Genomic DNA, 7,753 nt, shown 5'->3' on the forward strand with positions numbered 1-7,753 from the left:
CAGAAAGGGGAAAACCCAAAGTTTCTTTCCTTCTGTAGGACTCAGTCCTCAAAACTTTCCACTGCAAGATCTTTGCCTGTCCTTTCACCCAGTGCCCAGATCTATAAAACAACCAGAGCCTTTCTTCAGAGACCACTTAACAGTGAAATGATTTCCATGTCTGTGCATAGCTACTGGACCCTTGACTAGTGCCATTCTGAGGCTGGGGGACTAGGGGGGTAGACTGTGGAGTGGGAAGTGATCAGTATTTTCTCTGGGTTAGCATCTTGCACACTGGCTATTCTGACATCTAGCAGCTCACTTGTCTGACTTAGCTGAGTTTCTAACAGAAAGTGTCAAAACTATTAAAGTTTTGCCTGGATAGATCAATAAAAAGGAGAGAATACCCCGATTACTAAAATCAAGAGCAAAAGAGAGAGCTTAACTACCAATATCATAAAAAAAATTATAGCATACAAACAGCAATCTTGTTCAGCCTAGAATCCCTTTCTGCACCCCTGCCAAGGTGGGAGCTGGAGTCAGTAGTCTTGTACAACTTTGTTGTACAGTTTGTGCCTCTTCTTGATTGTGGAGCCCAGCTAGGTCTATCCAGCTGAGGATTGTAACCTACCTACCATGCCCAACTGGAATACACAGACAAGAAATCTACCAGATCATGGACAACCACCATCAATTCTTCTCATTTCTCACGAGCTCCACCCACTTCAGAGTACAACTTCTGTCTTTATCCAATCAGAGACCTCAGCAATAAATCTTGCCCCCTAACCTCGAACTGACAGTAACTGGGCTTGATTGTGGATTCAAAGCAGTTATCCTGTTTGGAAACGGTGGTCTCACCTCTATTAGAAGCTCAGTTGGAGCCCCAACTGAACTGGAAATCCAGCCAAAAGTTTCCTTATCATGGAAACTAAATAGAAGCTTCAACCAATATCAGAAAACAGGCATTGGTCATGCTCAACTACAGAGCCTGACCTCAAATCCCAGTTGCAAGTATGAGCTATCTGCTAGCCCCACTAGCACTCCAGCACTAAGTGAATTGTGAAGATCTACCTGTATAGAAATGAATCTGTCAGTCCAGTAAAAGTAGTTCATGTCGTCAAACACACATAAACTAATCCAAGGATCATGAAGAGTCAGAGAAACTTGAAACCATCAAAGGAAGCGAAACTGTAATAATTAACTCTAAAGTAACTGAGATCAATGAACTCTCTGAAAAAAAAAACAACCTCTCTTAGAGAAATGCAGTGAATCTTAAGAAAACTCATATAGATAGCAGCACAAAAAAAGAAAGAAAAGAAAAGAAAAATATGTGAACAAAATGGGTAGGTTCAAAAAAGAAAGAAATTTTTAAAAGTCCAAATGGAAATTTTATAGATGAAAAATACAGTGGGTGAAATTAAATATTCAACAGAGATCTTCTATAGACTACTACTTGATCCAACAAAGGAAAGGATCAGTGAATTATAGGATAAGTCATTTGAAATTGACCACTCAGATGGAGAAAAAGAAAAAACTAATAAAAAGAGTAAGAACTTTTAAGAAACCATCAAGTTAACCATATAGCTAAGAAGCAGAAGAAAGGAAAAACAAGGAACAGAAAACTTGTTTAAAGAAATGATGGCTGAAAACTTCTCAAGTCTGTAGAAAAAAAATGGGCATTTGCTTTGTGAGACATAAAATATTCAAATTAGTCAGCACAGAAAGTTTTACTCTAGGGAAAATTTAATTTTCAGAACACAAACTCAGAATGTTGAAAGTATCAACAGCACAAACACATACAGGTGAATCCCACACACGCCCAACTCATATACTCAGAAATCTTTGAAAGACAAGAGAGAGCAGAAGCATATTTTCAAAATGTAAAAAGAAAAAAAAATTGAACAATCAAGAATACTATCCCCAGAAAAATTTCCTATAAAAATGTAGAGATATGTTCATACACAAATAAAAGTTGAAAAGTTTTTTATCAGTATAGCTTCTCTACCAGAGATAAAATGGAAGTTATTCAGATTAAAATGGAAAGAAGCAAGAAGAAATCAGCTATCTTATTAAAGCATAAATTATGCTGGTAAAGGTAAACACATAAACAAATACAGAAAAGTGTAACACAGGGGCATGTAAAGCACTTAACATAAGATCACCTAACATTAAAACTGAAAGACAGGACTGGGGAGATAACTCAGAAGAATAAGTGCTTGACTGACAAATACAAGGTCCTGAGTTCAATCCCTGGTACTGAAAAAATAATAACAATAATAATAAATAAATAAAATAAAAATAAAACTGAAAGATAAAATAGAATAATCCTAACCATAAAATGTTGCAAACAAATATGTAACATTGAAGAAATATATTCTTTCTTTCTTTTTTTTTTTTTTTTTTTGGCAGAGCTGGGGATTGAACTCGGGCCCCTGAGCTTGCCAGGCAAGTGCTTATTCAACTGAGCTATCTCCCATCCCCAGAAGAAATATATTCTAACATTAACAATAAAGGGTAGAGGAAAGGAAAGGAAAATGGGGCTTTGCACAAATCAAAATTATTAGCTTGAAACAGGTTGTTGTAAAAAAAAAAAAAGACGGTTTTATGCATACCACATAATAGATGCAAACAAGATAATGAGAGATAATTGCATCACTACAAATATCATCAAGAAAGGCAAAAAGAGAGGAATTAATGAGCTACATAACAGAAACAAGCAGAAAAGGATATTACTTTCATAAATCCTATCAATAACTACTGAAATCTACATGGATTAAGATTAGCAACCTACAAATGATAGATTTTAAGACTGAAAAAATCCAGCAATATTTCCTCCATAAATATTTTGAATTTAAAGACATATATAGACTGAAAATTAAGGTTAGAAAAGGATATTCCATCCAAGTGGTAATCAAATGAGGACTGAGGGGGGCTATATTTACAGCAAATAAAATAGACTGGAAGTCCTTATGAATCACAAGCAATGAAAGCGTCATTATTTGATGATAAAGGAATCAATTCATCAAGAAGATGCCACAACTGGAAATACCTAAACATCAAAGATGATATCCTAAGTATATAAAACAAGTAAAATGCTAACAGAACTTAAAGAAATAAAGAGCAATAAAACAATAGTAAATTATTGCCCTACTTTTTAACAATGAATATGTCATACAAACAGAACATGTATAAAGATTTGAACAATGGTATAGATCAAATGGATCTAAAACAGACAAATATAGAACAAAGCACTTAATAGCACCAGAATACATATCCTTCCCTAATGCACATAGGACATTCTCCACAATAGATCATTTATGAGGCCACAAAATGCATCTTAAACAATCTTAAGGGATGCAACTATATGTCTTCCTATGTTAAATCTAGTATATTTTTTCAATTAAAATGCTATGAAAGTAGAAATCAATAACAAGAGGAAAATTGGAAAATCATCAAATATATGGAAATTAAACACTTCTAAAGTGAATACAAAAAAAATTGAGTAGAAATAAAAATGTCACAAAAAAAATAAGCATAAAATACACTAAAACTCATGAAATGAAGCAGAAGCATTCCCAAGAAGAAAACTCATAAACAGGGAAAACAAAAGGCCAAACAAAAGCCTCAAAAGCCATTCTAATTTATACATGAATGGACTAGAAAAAAAGAATGAAGGGAGCTGAAAAGTCATGGAGGGAAGAAAATAATGAAGACTGGAGCAGGAACAAAACCAAAAACAAAAAGACAATAAAACCAAGGAAGAGGAGATCAATGAAGCTAAGAGTTGGCCATTTAAGTATATAAAGAAAGTTGACAAACCTTCAGCTAGACTAGCTGCAAAACAAAAGTACTCAAATAAAATTACAAAGCAAAAGGGAACATTACAACTGATACTACAAACCGAAGAATGATGAGACTACAATGAGCAATTATAAGAACAAAGTGGATAATCTAGAACAAATGGGTAAATCCTAGAAGCTTACAAACTACCACTACTGAATCAAGAAAAAATGAAAGGCCTAAACAAACTAATAATAAATAACAAATTTGCATCAGTAATCAAAAACCTCCCAATAAGAAAAAGCACAGGACCATACGGCTTCTTTACTATATTCTTGTGAAAGTTAAGTAGAGTTAAAGGCAATCCTTTTCAAGTCATGATAAAATTTTGAAGGATTCAGATACTTCCAAGCTCCTGAGGTTACATTGTCCTGATACCAAAGACAGAAAAGAACACTATAAAAAAGAAAGTCACAAACCAATATCCCTGATTAATTTACATGCAAAATTGCAAAAATTATCAAAAAAACTAATAGTCAGCAAAATTTAACGCAATGATCGTTAGTATAATTCACTGGGATTTATCCCTGAGATGCAAAGAAGGTTCAGTGCATGTAAATGAATAAATATTTCAGACCATATTAAGGAAATGAAGGAGAAAGTTACATGATCAATTAAATTAATAGAGAAAATACATCTCTAACAGCCTTTCATAGTACAAATTCTCAACAGGGGGCACAGAGGAACATACCTGAACCCATCAAGTCCATTGTCCTCCCAAAGCCTCATGCACCCATAGATGGGGTTTTGGGGGAGGTGCTTGTCTCATGGGGGCATGATACTCATGGACGGATTAGCCTATTAAGGCATTTACAGGTGAATGTGGTTTGGGAGGTGAAGCCAGAGAGAAGGCGAATCAAGAGTGTGGAGTGGGTCTGTCTCTTTCCTGCTCCTCCTCTGATCTCTTGCTCTCTCTGCTTCCTGACTGCCATGTTATATGCAAGCCTCCTCTATCATTCCCCTGTCCTGTTTTAGAGACAGCTGACTATGGACTCTACAATCTGTGAGTTGTGATAAATTTTCTTTCTTTAACTTTCAGTTGTCAGGTATCCCAGTGATGAGAGAGCCAAAATATCTTGAGGAAGGACAACCCTGGGGGTATCATGCTTCCTGCTTTTAAACTATATTATAGAGTCATAGAAATCAAAACAGTATTGCTCTAGCACAAACATAAACACATAAATGAGTGGAAGATATTTGAGCCCAGAAATAAAAGCATGCATATACAATTAATTAATCCTTTTACAAGGGCAGCAAGAAAGGACAATCTCTTCATGAAACATAATAGCACATGCAGCAATCCCAGCACTCAGGAAACAGAATTAGGAGCATTTCTGTGAGTTCAAAGCCAGCAGGAGCTACATAGTGAGCTCAAAGCCATCATAAATTACATAGTGAGACCCTATCTCACAACAAACAAAATAGGTGGGAAAACTGGAGGACCACAAGTATGAGGATGAAGCTGGGCTCTGACTTTGCATCATGCCTGCCTTCTCTGCTTTATTTGGTGCATTGTCTGCTCATATGAGGAAGGTAGTTGTGTAAAAATTTTATTTGAAGTTTTGTTCTAAAGAATGTTCTTTCTCCAGCTATGCTTGATTAATATCTTCTAGTGATTATTTTCACCTGTTCCAGGTCTCCTTTTAAAAATAATATCATGTAGGGCTGGGGAGACAGCTCAGTGGTGTAAGCACCTGCCTGGCAAGCGCAAGGACCCAGGTTCAGTGCCTGGTACTGCATGGTGTGCTGGCCCCAGAACCCCAGGTGCACAGTGCTGGCCACTGAAATGGGACAAGGGGGCACACACCTGTCATCCCAGTGCTGGGGAGGCTGAAACAGGAGGGTCACTATAAGCCTGAAATGCATAGCAAGACCCTGTACCAAATAAATAAATGAATGAAAGTATTGTTTTTTTTAATTTTTTATAAAAAAATTAAATAAAGCAAAAATAATACCATGTAAAACCAGTTAACAGATTTTCACATTGACAATGGGTTTTCACCTTAACAAATTCTCACGGTGGAAGTACGGCTCACTGTTATAGTCATTTTAAATCTAAATAGTTACTATCCGTCAGCTGATGTAAGATGTCTATGTTTTTTTTTTTTTTATGAAAATCCATGTGCATTTATTTACAGGTCTTAATACAGCAAAATGTAAATGAAAATTGAGAGCACTGCACATTAGGCAAGTAACTTTAAAATTTAGTTTCAAGTAAAAAATGGAGTTTCTCGAAACAACATATTCATATAAAATTTACCTTACCTTATGGTTATGCTCTAAGAGTACATGTTACAACAATCAGTAAAAGGGCTCCCTTTATATTTCAATTGAAATGAACATAAGTAGAAATGAGTAATTTTCTTTTATGTAGTAGCAAAAAGAGTCAATAATCCTTTCAAGAAAGAGACAATTTCATTTCCTCCCAACTTGGATTCACCATAAACACGATCCACAAATGATATTGGAACCTCACCAACAGTGTAGTCCAGTTGCCTCGCTCGAACAGTCATCTCCATGTGGAAGACATAGCCTTGAGAGACACATCTTTCTATTAACTTCTGTAGAAATTCTTTTTTATATAATCCGAAGCTTCCTGTTAAATCAGATGCTCCTGGTCTCAGCAAGATCTGAGTTATAAAATTGGCCCCACGGCTGATTATTTTTCTTTTCAAATCCCAGCCATACACACCTCCATTTCCTTTGTAGCGAGTTCCAGAGACAATATCAAAATTACCTTCCCTTTGCTTTCTAATGAATTCAGGAATAAATTTTGGATGGTGGGAGAGGTCAGCATCCATGATAATTATGTAGTTTCCTGTGGCGTGCTTCATTCCGTGGATATATGCAGTTCAATTTTGTCTGATCCGTAGATCTTTTCCAACTGTTCAGCTACATCCCTTGTTCCATCTGGGCTTCCATCATCTATGATTATAATTTCATAGTTGAATCCACTCTCGGAGAAGCTTTTCACCAGCAGCCACACGATGAGAGGCAGGTTCTCGCGCTCGTTGTAGGCAGGTAACAGCACCGAATACTTGTTCCGGGGCCGGGAGCGGCCCTCCGGCTCCCGGGGAGACCCGACCGGCGCACGACTCTCCTCCATGGGGGCCACGGCGGAACTGCGCCAAGATGTCTATGTTGTAACAAAGATTTCTCAATAATTTGCTGGGATTTTAAAAAGCTTGTTCTTATTAGATTCAACTATAAATCAGAAAAATGATTGCTACATGTTTATGTTAAAATTTGGGTAGTAAACTGGGTTTTTGTGGAGAATTTTAAAAATTCTTATATATGTTTCATGCATTTGATTATTATTGTTATCATTCTTTGGAAAGCCTTATTTTTCTGAGTCCATATTTTGGGACACATACATTTGCCTTTCTGAGAGAATTTCCTGGTACTAACTAAATTTAGATAGCTAAAAATTAGGATAGTGGACTCTTCTCCGAGAAGAAATGAATTCAAAGTTACATCTTTGCTTATTGCATAAGTACTGATGCCAATCCTTACCTATGTTCTTAGTTTTTGTTATGTTGAACTTGTTGGATCTTGCATCGCTTGTCATCAGGCATAAAAACAGTGAAACAATTCTTCAAGTAAGTGAATTAAGCAGGGGAAAGTAAAAATAGGGGCTTGTGAGTCAAACTTGCATTTGTTCACATTCTTGTAAAAGATAACTGAAAATAGCTCATAATCTTAGCTTGGAATTAAAAAATAAAAAAATGGTACACAAGAAATGGAATATGGAAACCTGCACTTGTGCACTTGCCATGGTCCTTTGGCAGATCAAATAATTCCTTCTGCCTAATATTCTCACAAGAATACGTGAAAGGGAAGATGAGTCGGTAATGGATTGTATAAGTTTAATCAGGTTATTTCATTCAGACCTAAAAATCTAGACTTGTAGCTACTGTGCTTCATCATTTTTATA

The 7,753-nt window shown here is 36.1% G+C and overlaps 1 pseudogene; it reads right to left on the reverse strand.

The window, feature by feature from the left end:
• Nucleotides 1–6,007: 6,007 nt before the first annotated feature.
• LOC111812728 lies at nucleotides 6,008–6,937 on the reverse strand (annotated as a pseudogene).
• Between the last annotated feature and the right edge of the window lie 816 nt (nucleotides 6,938–7,753).

Source organism: Octodon degus, unplaced genomic scaffold, assembly GCF_000260255.1.
Source record: "Octodon degus isolate 3935 unplaced genomic scaffold, OctDeg1.0 scaffold00139, whole genome shotgun sequence".
Lineage (NCBI taxonomy): Eukaryota > Metazoa > Chordata > Mammalia > Rodentia > Octodontidae > Octodon > Octodon degus.